Here is a 16,456-nt window from a genome sequence, read left to right on the forward strand (position 1 = left end):
GTGTAAATTAAATTATTTAGTGCGATGGCCAAGTCAATAATTTATGTAAAACGTTAAAGATTTCCTGGCCTGGACTTGGTATTACATGGATCTCACAACTTTTTACCGTAGAACAACTGAGTTGCGAGACTTGGTTTTTTTGACAAGTATTGTTTTTGATGGGATTACGGTTACTCACATATTAAACAGAGTGTCGAGGCTTACAAGTAAGTTGTGGTACTTTTGCAATGATTTACTAAGTTTGGTAACCGATAAACCTGGAACTTGCTGAATACTTAGGAAGCGAGCAGGTGGAGTGAGACCTTTGGGATGTATTAACTTTTACCTTTACTCAAATACGAGTATTAAGAGAGAGGGAGTCCGTTTCCAATTTAGTTAAGTAACAAGGTTCTTATACCAGGAAAAAATGAAGAGGTATATTATCCTTGCAACGATCTTAGAAATTACTTGAATAATTTACGGATGTACAAGTGAGGTCCTAAAGAAGAACGGTCACGCCCCATACAAAGAAAACCCAGACCCGACAGAAACGAGACATACCTCAGTTTTTTTGTCATGTCTTAATTAGTTAAATTATATATTTTTTATATTCGAAATCTATGTATAACACCAAAATATTACCCTTTGTTTTTGTTCAGGCGTTATATAAAAACTAATACAAAATGCCTATTTATCACCAAAATTGGTAAATGTATGTATCTAAATGACTATTACAGCTGCTATGGAATGTATCTAGCTGACCTGGAGATACAGCCGGATTATACAGGGTGGAAATGAGAAGTTACAAAATCCAAAAATTCTATGTTATCAGCTTCCATAATCTGTAACCTACTATTTGGTACCATTTGAAAGAGCTCGTGAAGCACTTTCAGAATCAGTAACTAGTTTTTCGATATCTTGTATAGTTTAGAAATAATCTAGTGAGATCACTTAGGGGAGACCTAGGAGAGTTGTGACAGAGGTGAGTTGTGACAAGGACGATTTCTCCTTACTTAATATAGTTAGGAAGCTGGTAAAAACGCTTGTTTGTCGCTTTTAAGACGCTCTTCTTGACTAAGTACCTGCGGGCGGCGCAAGAGGCACGGTTACGTAAATATGACGTCTGTGTACAAAAAAATGCGAAAAGTAAGTTTTTCTTCAAAATTTTATTTCAATTTATATCATGTTTTAGTACATGTGCACTGTTCTGTTATTTTTTCTCAACTTGCATGGTTATTCAGGTCTCGAAATGTAGCACTGATCTTTTGTGTGCGCATCGTGTTTAGAAAATAAAAAATATTATTCGAACCAAGTCGTCATTTTAAACACCTAGGAGAGTTGTGACAGGCTGTCACAACTCTCCTAGCTTACTTAATTTTTCTGATGGGCCATTTCCACGATGTTTTTAGATGATTTTTTAGTAGGTTCATAATTTGTATAATTGCATGCTGTTACTGTTTTGATTCAGAATGCCTAATAACTATACATGAAAGCCATATAGAGGAACTGCTTGCTAGAGCCGAAATCTAGGACGTGGCTTATGAAGTGATTAGGTTAAAGGGTTAAAGTTTAAGATAATATGCTGCGACCTCTTACAATCTAAACTTGTCGAGATAATTATATTAAGAAGAAAGGGGCTTATCAAGTAAACCCAGAAGGCGAAGCTCCGTCTATGGATTATACCACCGCGACTATTTAATTTTACTGAAGAGGAAGAAATAATTATATTAAGTGACTATTATTAGTTAAAAATATAATTAAAAAATCCAGTGTCGTGGGAGAAAAATTAAAGCTGGAGAAACGTGGCTCAATCTGTATAACGACATCCTATAACACAGACAATAACTATTTGTTTTAATTAGTACTAAGGGATGATTAAAGTACTTTTTTGCTAAAAAATAGTATTTGATTGAGTATAATAGTATTTTTATATCTAATAGATGAAATACAATGCTGTCACAACTCACCTCGGTACCTGTCACAACTTACCTCGGTGCTAGGAGAGTTGTGACAGAGGGAGTGGTCTTAGATTTTGGTGATTTTCTTAGAAACCCTAATACTTTAGTTAACTTTGGTGATTGTTTTGAAAACAGAAGGAACGGCGCTTCATTAATTTGTATGATTCATAGCACTGGAATGTTTTTTGACCGAGATATGGCCCCTAAAGTAAAAATTGTCACAACTCTCCTATCGTTTCCACCCTGTATAATCCGGCTGTATCTCCAGGTCACCTAGATACATTCCATAGCAGCTGTAATAGACATTTAGGTACATACATTTACCAATTTTGGTGATAAATAGGCATTTTGTATTAGTTTTTGTATAACGCCTGAACAAAAACAAAGGGTTATATTTTGGTGTTATACATAGATTTCGAATGTAAAAAATATATAATTTAACTAATTAAGACATGACAAAAAACTGAGGTATGTCTCGTTTCTGTCGGGTCTGGGTCACAGATGACCGTTCTTCTTTATTAAAAAAAAGGTAACAGATTATTTACACTTAAAAAAGTGGTCGTTAAAAGCCAAAACATAAATAAGTAATTACTGCAGAAGAATTTCATTGAGTAACCTTATACTCAATGAAATTCTTCAATCTTTTATTTATTTCATCAAAACTTTTATTACTTTATTTTCATACAGGTTTGAATTTTCAGCTACCCTTAGGATCTGAAATCTATACTTCTATACTAATATTATAAATGCGAAAGTAACTCTGTCTGTCTGTCTTGCTTTCACGCCTAAACCACTGAACCGATTTTGATGAAACTTGGCATAGAGATCCCGTCCCGTTCCGGGAAAGGACATAGAATAGTTTTTATCCCGGTTTCTCAAACAGGGACGCGCGCGATAACGTTTTTCTGTGACAGACAAAATTCCACGCGGGCGAAGCCGCGGGCGGAAAGCTAGCACTTTATAACTTTAGAAGATAATGCATCGAATGTGTTCTATCTTATGCTGAGATGTTGATCTATAATACTAATTGGAGTCTACTCACGTTTATAAAAAATAAATGAATCAATTGTTTTTTTCCGCGAATGAAGTCGCGGGAGAGTAGTTACTTATAGGCTGTATGCTGTAAGAAATAGGCAATCTTAGCTTGATTTGTTAACTAACTCAGATTTAACTCAAAAGAGCTAACAGATTATGTTGTTAATTTAAAGTAAAACAAACGTCCGTGAATCAATTAGGAATGGATCAAAGGGCTGGGCGGTCCCGAGGGGCGGAAATGATTTAAACCCGATAATGCGTAAGGCAAACCTTAACTTAAATTAGCAGATGGATGCCCTAAACAAGTACTTCTTGTTTAATCAGGCCAATAATGTTGGTTTGGGAATGTTGAATTCGTTGTACAAAGTTTGCATGTAAAATGAAAGGACTGGGTGATTAATAAGACAGAATTCTATCTACTCGTTTATTTAATTAAAGCATATTAATGAAAACTTTAAAGTCGATGTCTCTTTAATATTCGTATTAAAGACTACCTACTGAAGGATGAATACATAACACACATCTTCTGCTGTTTATTAGTTGCCAAGTGAACTGGTGGGCAATTTCAGTTATTTTTGATAGTTTATATAAATTAGATTAACTTAATGTTATTACTTTGTATCAATTGTACACTGTAAGTTAACACAAGGTGCGATTGCGGTCAAATACCTGTTATGCATAAAAAAATGTATAAGATATACCTAACGTAAGTACATTTTGTTTCAAGGTAAAAAATATAATACGTTATCCACGTTTTGCCGCAATTGTTTTCCCCGAAGGCATAAAGTTAAATTGCACGGATTATCCATTCTTCAAAATTGTATGTTTTTATTCGTGATCGAGTTCGCTCAATTTCCGCGATAAAATCTTTAAACATGTGGCGAGTAAAAATTGAAAGGCATATTCTATACGGCTCCCCAAGGAACGCTGGCGTGAAATATTGCCCTATGTTTTATTAACATTGCAATATTACCAGGATGGGTAAATATTCGCTTAGCTACAAGGTAGGAAGTATGAAAACCTCAATGTTTTGATAAATTTGATAAAGAATTCTCGTTATGTACGGAATTTATATTAAATGTTGAAAATATTTAGCGAATATGAGCTTACTGAAGTATATATCTTTACTAGCTTTTGCCCGCGGTTTCACCCGCGTGAAATTTAGTTTGTCACAGGTCGTCATAAATTATAGCCTATATGTTATTCTGGGTTATCCCAACTAATCCCAATCCCAACTAATATTATAAATGCGAAAGTAACTCTGTCTGTCTGTCTGTCTGTTACGCTTTCCCGCTTAAACCTCGCAACCGATTTTGATGAAATTTGGCATAGAGATAGTTTGAGTCCCGGGAAAGAACATAGGATAGTTTTTATCCCGGTTTTTGAAACAGGGACGCGCGCGATAAAGTTTTTCTGTGACAGACAAAATTCCACGCGGGCGAAGCCGCGGGCGGAAAGCTAGTAAACAATAATACTGTAAAGTTTCATCAAAATCCGTTCAGTAGTTTTTGCGTGAAAGAGTAACAAACATCCAGACACCATGACATCCAAACTTTCGCCTTTATAATATTAGTAGGATTTTGCTAATTTAACATTGAAAAATTCGCATTACCTTCACTACATAATATCTACCTACTACATGCCAGCATAGATGTTAGCCAATTTTGCGCCAGCTTTTTAACATTTTAAGCGTGGTTGTGTACCTTTTATACCTATAGTATGGATCTAGTACTTAATGAAATAGTCATCGTACTAAAACCGGTTGGGCGGGCGGCTGGGAGCGATAAAGCTCTCGCTATTTTAACAACTCTAAACTTTTTAGTTTTCAGGCGCCAACGAAGCTTTTCAGTTACTATGATAGGATTGGGCAATTCGTTGAACTTTAATTCTGTTTTTATCTTGTTTCTGTATTGGGCTACAGTGGAATATATTTAAAAAAAAAACTATGGAAAATATACTAACTAATGTATTTGTTTACACATTGCTTACGGTGTCATGATCGACGATCATGTGTTTCGAATGAAACCCAAACAGTCTTAATTTCTTTATGAGGTAGCCTCTGAATATTTTTCAATAGATTTTTATGAATTAACACAATTACAAACAACTTTACCCGCATTAAATTACCGCGAAAAAAGTCTGCATTGCAAAACATTAAAATACTGTACTAATATCAGACTGAGTTGCACCATCTTACTTTAACTTTGTCCAATGTCGAAAATCTGTCAAACTCCATACAAAAAGCATCGGTTATTGTTAGGGTTAAAATGAGATGGTGCAACCCAGCCTTAGTCTTTAGAAGCTCTAAAGACTAACTCCTTGTGTCTTTGGTCACATAGCTGGTCTAGTTATTGGCAAGCCAGTGAACCCGGTTCGCTATTCAGGTTTGTACAACTCAAAGCCTATGTTGTAAGATGTTGTATAGGAGGTTGCTCTGCGCAAGAATGTTCGACGAAATTTCCACTTGCCCTGCCTTGCTATAGCACAAGGAACTGCATGGAGGTGAAATAATTCATTGCCTGTATGTCATACTATTATGGAAACCCTGTCAACATGTAAAAATAACAAATGCGTAGGTACGTTGTGTAAGCAATCTGAGAAATGGTGATTTACAAAATGAAGTGACTTAAAAGTAAGTACAGGCTCACCATTCCTTCAAGATCTCTTGATGACAGTGTCTTGTGACACTTCATGCAGTTCTAGTAAATAATAGGTGAAATACTTAGGTATTGCAAAATAATTTTTTTTTGCCGCTTTCTTCCTTCTTCATTCAGCTGTTTCTCCATTGTATTGAATCAAAGATTTTCACAACAACAGGCATGCGCTGCCAGTATTCAGGCCTTGACTGCACGTACAGTGTTATAAGTATAAAAAGATTGCCCAAAGAACTTATAGGCCTAGTTATTCGAGCTCCTCCACAGTTGTCACTGTCCACAGGTAGCGGAATTTCGATAACTGCCGGGTCCCGCGTTCCGATGCAAAAATTGCCGTGCCGCTCGCTCGTGCGCGGCCAGCTCACTATCGATAGTTATGCTAATGAGCTTTGATGGGTTTTCGACGACATTTGCAGTGAAAAAATTCGGTTGCCGAGAATTTTACGTGTAACATCCAGGGAAATACTTTGCGTTAGAATGCTATGGGAATTTTCCTCACTGACTGCGACTATTACGCAGCTTCATGCTCCATCAGCCTGTGTACTTAGTGATCACGACCAATGCAGCCCGGAGAAAGGGTACATATTCAAATAAAAAGGTAATATACTTATTATCACGTCACATATCTATAGAATCAATAGGTTAAGAGTTCTAACTTCGAGGTCTTATAAAAGTTTTGCCTATTGAAAGTGAAAACTCCACGCTATATTGCTCGCAATGCACACACCTGATATCTAGCAGAAGCTTTACACAACAAGCTCTAAAATTGCAATATTTGATACAAAGCTACTAAATTCTCTTTGCTTTTATATAACTAATTTTCATATCCTTTTGGTGCAGTATAACTGTACTGCTCTGTTGGGATTTTAATCTTATTAACGTTTACCGCAAACTTTGAGTTCAAATTAAATGCATCGTATATTTTGTAGCTTAGAGATAATAGTATTATGTTCCGTTATAATTATGACGTTGCAATTATTTCGACCATAACAAAATAATGAGCAGTTATCTTATTTCCTAAAGTTTATTTTCTTGACCATTTTGATCTTGTCTAATAAACAAAAGAAAGCCATAATATCACTGACTATGTCATGAACAGCGACAGAGCTAAATAGTATAGAATAGACACTGATATCCGAAAAATTGGTTTCTATGCCTACCTCAATGCCTATTTATGCCCACTCAACGGAAGTAGGTATTAGCAATATGGTAGGTACTCAGTGACTACTGTATTCATATCTGTTACAATTTAGCTCACATTCAAATTAATAAAGGAAAATGTTAAGTGTAATATGAGCTTGAGAAAGCGGGATTAGATATGAGGTGCTTAATAATTTCTAAATATTGCTATATTTTGTGCATACTTGTTAAATTGTACTTCTGTGGTCTATTATTATTATTATTGTTTTTTGGGCCTTCATTTGCGCCAGCTCGATCAGGTTTGATCTATTGTGGCAGCCCTTGTCTTTAGAGTTCACTGCTTAGTCCCGTTGAGTCTCCAGATTCTTTGGAGCGTGATATCTGCTATCTCATCCGGGTGCATGATGTGTCGCCCGAGATGGATACTTCTTTTGCTCATAAGCGGGCCGCATGACTGTGGTCTAGTGGTAATATTCTGTGGTTAGGTTTCTGCTAGCTACTACCATCTTACAATAACAATGTTAACAGCATTTATAGGTATAAATAGACAGTTCCTCTCATACTCAATGTATTCCGGTGGAAGCTCGCACTCACCTTCGGCCTGTATCAGTGATAGTAATGCTCGGGCCAAGGGATGTTTCCTGGGTCAAAAAGCAAGAGTTTTAATTAGTCCGTCAGTTAACTTATCAAAAAATACTCTACACGTATTTTTCACTTTTTCAAACTAATGAAAATTTAAAGAGATAAAGCGCGCCAAAGTTTATAAGAAGAGGCCCGTGACGTCAATGCGTGCATAAAAGTGCCGCATGTTGTGACGTCGTGCGGAACTTTAACGCACCATAACTATGTAATTATTTGTTAGATTGATAAATAAAAATATATGTGTCCAATATTTTTTGATATTAAACATGACGGACTAAAAAAATTTTTTTAGGAAACTAGCCTATTATTGCGATAATAGGCATTGATGTTAGCCGATAGTGTGGCCCTAGCATAAGTCAAACGCTTCCCCGTTGTGTCTAAATAAAAATTCTAAACATATTTTACTATTTGCTATAACACTGCGTGTGGTGGCAGATGTGACTGTACAGAGAACCAGTAATAATTACTACCTGAAATTCCTGTACAAGTGCGCAGTCGTGAATTATTTATATTTTCTCGTGTGAAAATCTCAAAGAGACATGCCAAAATTCTGCGAAAGCATAAAAACGAGAGCTCTAGAGAAAAACAACTGCCCAATGATCTTTTTGCGATATATTCCTGGAAGAAGTGATGATTTCAAGTAATTTGTTTTTAAATCGGTTTCCTCGTATGATGTTAAAAGATAAAAGTTCCTAATCATGTTCATGGAATCACTGTAGCAGCGGAAAGATTTAGCAAAGTAAAGTATTCGGTACTCGTATATTTATCAAACTGTTTTAGTACCTGCTTAAATACAACACTATGTTATTGTAAAGACGTTGTACACAATATCCAGGAGTGAGCGTTGGCGCAGACCACCTACTTTTAGTTGGCTGATAGTTGGGTCGGGAAATATATGAAAGCGCGCACATTACACCGATTTTTCTTCATCCTACTAATAAGAATCGGGTCCAACTATCGGCCAACTAAAAGTCGGTGGTCTGTGCCTTGGCTTACTTGTATATTTATAAACTTTTTTTTATATCAGGACCTGTCTACAACCCTATGTTATTGTAAAGACGTGTACACAATACCCAGGAGTAAAGTAGACATGCGCTCACGCTCAAATGGATTACTACAGGGGCCCGTGGGACATGTCACCGGGCCAATCCGGCCCGGATGACTATTTCGTCCGGATGCCCGGATTCCCCATATCGAACATGCGAATTATTAGTGGCCGTTAGATTTCATATCAGCTTGAAAATTGGAATGTATTCCCTAGCATTTCTCCCCTAAGATTTATTCGATCCACAAATACAAATAGTAGTTCTAATCTCACTTTTAAACCACTAAAGCCCTATTCGACCAAAATTTTATCCAAGAATAACTCCTAGTAACTGGCACATAGACAGTAAGGAAATATGTCAAAACGTCTAATAACTGATGATTTATTCTGAGATTGATATTATGTTACTCTTGTTTGGTCGAATCTAGGTACCCTAAGCAGTCTTCATTTTACTTTTTTTCTTTGTATTCCGGTCATGTATAAATATCATACTGATTTTTTATAAAAATAGGTCTAAACTCAAATACTTATTCTTATTATATTACAACACCTGTATTGAAATGTTATTGAAAGCATAAAGAAAGCTCCAGCTGCAAAAAGTAATTTGTCTTAAGAACAATCTTACGGCGACTTTCTCAGTATTTGCAGGAATCTCACAGATTACTTAGCCTGCCATGTTATAGCCAAGAAAGATAAGTAAATGATGATGATTTTGATCCTTAAGAAGAAACAGGGACAGTTTATTTAAGATTATCTGCGTTATTACAATCATCTTCCGCGTACGTGCAAGATGTAGAGTTATCTCTAGTCCAAAGTGTTTCCTCTGACATTGTCCTTTGAAAGTCAAGTGAACAAGTTTCTAAAAGGTCGGCAACTTATAGACAGCCGCCCTTACGTTGGAACGTCCTTGAGCGTCGATAGCCACTTTCTGGTGCTTCAAAAGTCAAGTGTGCAGTGTCAAAAGGGTCGAGGAAAACGCTGTTGCTAATATCCATCTGCGATAATAGCTACTTTTCACGTGGATCGTATCTCTGAGAACAATAAAGTACCTAGATAAACAAATAAATATAGGTAGGTAACTTTGTTGACAGCATACCGAATATTTGACATCATCATTTGCATTAAAAAAAAGAAAAAAGAAATGGACAGTCATAAAACTCTCCCCGGAGCATTAGTATAGCGTTTGCAAAGAAACAAGGATGCCGAAGTAAAATAGACATTGCCACGTACTATGTCGCTTATATCAAAATGGTAGCTTTGTCTCGCGGTGCGGTTGCCCAAATCCGTAAATTGTCAGCCCTCAGGCCATTAGGTTGCCATAAATTCCAGTATTTGACATCCTTTTCAACAAATTTACTGTTCATACAAAATTTATTTCCGCCGAAACGGCCTGTTGTCTGCGCAATAGCTCAGGAGTGTTTTGTATTTGTTATTTATTTGTTCACTTTGTCAATTTGATCGAAATATCGCCAGTTTTATGATATGCAGTTTAGATTTTAGTAATCATATAGCAAATTAACATCATTATTTAAACGAGTATTTACCTACCTGCAATAAGTAAATCATGTCGAAGGAAAAAATTGACATGATGTTTATTTTTCTTGTGATCTTAAAGAAGAAAATGTACCTAATCCAATATTAACACTAGTACTTCAGGGACTTAATATAACAAGCTTTAATATTTGCATTATTACATAAAACATTTTTAAAATAGAAGTGCTTGTTGAGTTTGTTATAGACACAAACTGAAAAGGCGGAAAAAACCTTTATATCTCTATCTTCAAAAGATAACATCTTAAATACAATATATTCCAAGCTAGAGTGTCCACACCATAATGTGTAGCGCCGTTTTGAACGTTGAATAGTTAACTGTAGGGTTTCCAAACTGTACGTTAAAGAATAGAAAGTTTCTAGACTATCTTCTATTAAATTGTACTTTTTATTAAAATTACTAACTTTCCGCCCACGGCTTCGCCCGGGGTTTTCCCGGAAATTATTCGAATTTTTCTCGCCGTAAAAACCATCCTTGGACTTCAACGAACATTAAAAAAAAAGAATTGGTAAAATTGGTCCATGCGTTGTTGAGTTATGCGCTTACCAACACATTTTGCGATTCATTTTTAGATTATATATAAAACCAGTCAAATATATTTCAAAAAGCATTCCCAAATCGTAATAATTGTTACGGCAATTTTGCGTTTATAATTTGTAGCAAAAATTGTTTTTATAAAACGCGTATGTACGCATAAAAAAGTATCTGGATCCCAAAAAGGTAAGCTAGCTTCAGCTTAGGAACTTTACGAACAAATGTGTTGAAAAACTATTGTAGGCTTGCTAGATTTTAGACTTACCCTAGCTAGGCAAGCACTCGGCTCTCGAGAGGCTGCCTTGAACGATGGATATTGTCGACGATGAAGATAAGAGTGTTTGAGGAGACTAAGTAAAGCCTAAAAAAATGTGACTTCGGGAAATTGAAAAGCTATAGAATAAAATGTCTACGTGAAGATCTTTACAAGGCGTTAGGAAAGGGTACAATGGACGGAGGGAATATACTTACGTTTTTCATTATGGGACTGAAATCGGGAGTTTAGATTCCTAAGTGGAAATACATTGTTATGAGCAGTTAACCCCTTACCTCGAAAGCTTTTATCTATGTCCATTGTCCATTAAGTAATTTCCTTTGTATTTTTTCCAATAACAAGAAAAGCGTAATAGAAGACAGAAACGTGACTGACTTTATGTAATTATTTTTCTACCTTATTTATATTTCGGTCTCCGTATTAAATCCAATCTTGCTCCACTACTCAGGCTGGGTTGCACCACCTTATTTTAACCGTAACAATAACAATATCCGATGCTTTTTGTATGGAATTTGACAGATTTTTGACGTTTGTCAAAGCTAAAGTAAGATGGTGCAACTCATCCTTATTGTGACGCTTAGGGCGATATTCCATCGTAGTAATGTAACTTAAGGCTTGGTATTTCTTCTAAAGTAGGTATTTCGCGCTGTCAAAATCTGCGCGCGCAATTCTTCGCCGAAAACAGCGCGTCAAAGAGCTCCCGCCACAATTTCCAGCTACACAGTATAGAAATACGCAGTTGGTTAGGTTAGGTTGACTTCCTTCCCTTCAAGCGTCACACTCACAACACTTTCTAATACAAATCATATCCAAGTGATACAAATTAAAACACCTTTCAGACTTTTTGGGAATATATTCTAGAATCGAATAAATATAAAATATAACTGCAGAAGTAAACACGGTTCAAAGTGGCCGTGGCGTCGCCCGACCTTCTGGAAGTGCTGCGCCGGCTTAAATAATTTCAAGATTACGTCACCCGACCTATCGGTAGGCCCTTGGGAGCTTGAGCGATTGGATTTTTTTTTTATGATAAGTTACTCTTAGTAGCGATTATTTAGAGCTTGGATAATAAATTTAATTATAGTTGTTGCAATTCACGAAGCTTTGCATGTGGTTAATAACATTAATCAGTATAGGTACGCATCAATTTTGTTCAGTCTCTTTGTTTATTAATAAATAAAAATATCATACTAAAATTGCAGAAACATATTTGTTTGTATTGGTCTGGGTGTTTTCTTTCTATAATATGTATGACGTATGTACGGGGTTCTGTACCTATCGAAAATTGCTATGAGCATCACACGCGGTTACCTGCGTACCTCTGTGCACTCATGGGAGTTTAAGCAGAGGTCCCTAGAGTTTGACTTTGAGCTTTGTTTATAGTCATTACGAAGCAGACTGATGGGAAACTGCACTGTCTTGAATTCGAAAGGGTAATTTGACGGTGTTTGGGGAATTCTAGGAATAAATACAGAGTCTCCTCATTGAGATTGAGACATTTCAATTTGAGATTTCACTTGACATTGAACACAATCTGAAATGGAGTTTTCAAACACTTGTAAAAATAAAAAGTAATTAAATCAAAGGCACTAAGTAGTATTGATATCAACTTCGAAGAAAATGACTGCCAAAATTACTTTCTACCCGTTCCACACGTCTTTCATGAATTATATTAAGGTATTGTTAAACTAAATTTCAAGTAGATTGAACCAAGGAATCACTTTGTCACATACAAACTTTGCCCCCTTTTTTCACCCCCTTCATTTCATGACCCCATTTCGGAAAATCTTTTCTTATGAGATGTCTACGTCATAAAAAGAACACACCTTCCAACTTTCAGGTCTCTACGATATCCGTCAGTCATTTAGGACAAAGCATTTTTATTAGTTGTTCAAAACTCTATCGTTCCAGGTATGTCATTGACAGGAGGGCGCTACTATCTTAATGGGTTATTCATTAGTCCACTTGACATTTCAGAATCGTTTGACTTTAGATACCTAAGCGATTTGATATTCGGAGTCTTTTAATGAAATCAAGTTCTGAAATAACTTGAGGTGTTGTACCCGATCAAGCTTTTCATTGCAGGACAGTTAAATAGTTTTATTATTAGTTTCTTCTCTAAGTCTTAATTTGTCAGAGTAGGTAAAGGCTCCATGAGAGCAAAATTTAGCTTTATAATAGTTTTTAATTTTTTTCTTGAAATATTTGACGCCTTGTAATCTCTCGTTAATATAGGTCCACACAAATTCTTTATTTGTTTGACTTCGACTTTAATAATTATGCTCTTACATAATTATACATAAACTAGCTTTCCGCCCGCCGCTTCGCCCGCGTGGAATTTTTTGGTTTTTATATAACCTATTATTACACTCAGATATAATGTGGCTTTCTATTGGTGAAAGATTTTTTAAAATCAGTTCAGTAGATCCCCAGATTACCCCTTACAATTTAACAAATATACAAACACACAAACTTTACCTCTTTATAATATTAGATTATAGATAGGTAATTTGAATTTTATTACCTATTTTGTTTTATTCTTTTTTTTATTTTAAATATTTCACGATCCAAACTAATATTTACTGTAAGTAAATGCTAAATAGTAAATATTAGTTTGGATTGTGAAATATCCTACTAATATTATAAAGGCGAAAGTTTGGATGTCATGATGTCTGGATGTCTGGATGTTTGTTACTCTTTCACGCAAAAACTACTGAACGGATTTTGTTGAAACTTTACAGTATTATTGTTTATAACCCAGATTAACATTATGACGATATGTGGCAAATAAATTTCAATAAATAAATAAGACGTGTCTAAAAGCGCCATCTATCATCATTGGTTAAAATCTACAGCACTGGACAAACTACGGTATGACGTTCGTAAATTTTCATTCGGGGGAAACCGTGAAACGCCATCTATCAACATGGGTAAAATGAGGTAAAACATCATATCTAACGGGGGTAAAACGAGGTCCACGCGAACGAAGTCGCGGGCGGCCGCTAGTTTACAATAGGTAGCTTTCCCTCCGCAACCTTATTGGTATTCCATGTATGTGTCTTTTAACTGAGTTCTGTTAAACATTTCATGTAAAATTTGTTCAATTATAACTCTATTTACATCTGCATCTGTAAGCAAGGATTCATGTTCTCCAGCCCAGATGCCGAGTAAACAGAATCGTCTTTCAGTGACGTGCAGCTGCCCCTATATTTGACCCACTGACCTAATTTTTTATTATTTATTTGTGTCAGTGTGCTCTTCTAAAGAGTGAAGACGATTGTATGTAGGTACTATTAAAATGTAATTTTAACTCATTGGTTTTGTCTCATATTTGAGGAATGTATCATGAGTAGAGTCTTAGTTTAAAAGGATGCCAACGATTTAAATGTCAATAGGTAGACAAAATTCAGAATTCTTAATTATCAAAAATTTTAGCTTTCTCCAGTAACACTGGTATTATTATACTGTGACTCATCAAAGTCATCATTGTCAAAAATATTGACAAATCGAGAACTGTCACGGCCAAAAAACTGGCACGCGTCCGTCCTCCGTAAGCGCCACCGCGCGACTGATTGAGATTGTCCAAGCCGTCATGGGCGATTTTTTCCACATTTTTTAACATGGTAACTAAATAAGACGCAATATAAAAATTTCATCCGTTAAAAGCCCTCAAGTTATTTCTGAACTTTAGTTTAGTAAAAGATTCAGAATCTCAAATCGCTTATTTTAAAAATAAAACCATAATTAGAAAACGAATAGAGGTAACTTTGGGAATTTATTCTATCGAGTCAACTTCATCAAATCATGTTTCCATCCGTTAATAGCCCTAGAAAATATCCTCAACTATGCCCAAAAAAAATCTTAGCCTTTTATTTTACTGTTTAGTACCTCAAAAATGAAAAATGAAAACCTCATTTTCGCCATTTTCTCTGTTACCCGGCCTTAAGCTCGTGGCAACGCAATCGTTGCGTCACAAGTCACAACATCCTCGCAATCTGGTTGTTGGTCCAGTGTGTGCGAAACATCGAAATTGTGTCAATACTCCGCTTAACATAATGGAGACTAATAAAGAAACTTCATGCACACTTCCTAATTTTGGACCCGGTTACGGAGACAATATGACAGATGACGGATATGTAGTTTAGATTTTGATAGTAATCTTGGATCGTTCAAATATTATGTTATCATAAACTATACTTAAGTTATTGTACCTTTAAGTAAATACGTTATTATTTCTTATCTGTACACTTATGATAATGTCAGCTCTCTCTGTCACTTTTCTTGTTAGCATTATAGTACCTAAAAATTATACTATACTTTTTGTACTTGCCTTTACGAGATTCGATTCTGCTTTACTTTGTTATCTATCTATATCTATATAAATAAAAATGAATTGATGTTCGTTAGTCTGATTAAAACTCGAGAACGGCTGGGCCGATTGAGCTGATTTTGGTTTTAAAATGTTTGTCGTAGTCCAGGGTAGGTCTAAACGGTGAGCAAATACGCGCGCGATATTGTTTTTCTGTGACAGACAAAATTCCACGCGGGCGAAGCCGCGGGCGGAAAGCTAGTTTGGTATAAATATGGACAATATTTCCAAGGTCTATGTGTTGACAACCTTACGTTTATTAATGAACCCACTAATATCCAGCTCGACTGTGATATAAAAGCTTTTCTTTCACTTCGTCTCCTTTATCCAATCACATTATAAAAACAAGTACTGATTGAAATCAAATATTTATCGTGTTTTCAATTCGGTTTCAATTCGGTTTCAATTGAGATCGTTCCAATGATATTGATCTAATTCATCCTTCATCATTCGAAGTGTTGTGTGTGAAAGTTTTGTCAGAAAAACGGTCTTCATCTCAAGGATCTGTGACCTTTAGTGAGTTTTCGATGGTCCTTTGTTTAATTAAAGTGTATAAGATTGCAATTTATAAAATCTAGTTTAATTTCTGGTTTATTAATTCTAACAACTTTTGAACCATTGAAAGTCATTTACTCTCATATGAAGCTTATTCAAATATCCGTGTGAAATATTTGGAAAAAGAATCAAAGCAAACACAAAACCGATTCCATCAATTTAGTTCTGTCCAATCCAAACGAAAGTGTTTCCGATGACATTCGCGGAACTCCGCAGCAGCTGGGCGGCGATTTAGTTCAATTCATAAAACCTAGCCTCGGAACGGGCCTGAGCAAATTACTATATTTTATTTTTCCTCCAAAACTCGTCGACCATCGCGCGAGCGTCAAATATTTTTACTGTAGCCACAAAGCTTTGTGCGAAAATATTCAACACGACAACATCGAACGACTAGTGGGCATTCTTCAAACTCAAAGTATCGCCGGGCAATGTTATTTTTACCGCTGAAAAACATGGACGCATTACGGTAAAGGAAACCGACGCTTATTTTGGTGGATTAAAGTTCAATACCTTGAGAAAGATATCTTGAACGTGGCAATTTGTTAAAGTTAACCCGTTGAACCCTTTCGTAGCTCTCGTCCCTTGCACTGGGAAGATGAATGGGTCTCAAATAAATTGCTCTACGTATTGGAAAGATGGGTCTCGGTCTCGCGTATGGAGCGTAGCCCCCGGTCATTTTGTACCCCATACATCTATGCAAGACAAGTTTATCGCCTTTG

This window comes from Ostrinia nubilalis, chromosome 11, assembly GCF_963855985.1.
Source record: "Ostrinia nubilalis chromosome 11, ilOstNubi1.1, whole genome shotgun sequence".
NCBI classification, from domain to species: Eukaryota; Metazoa; Arthropoda; class Insecta; order Lepidoptera; family Crambidae; genus Ostrinia; species Ostrinia nubilalis.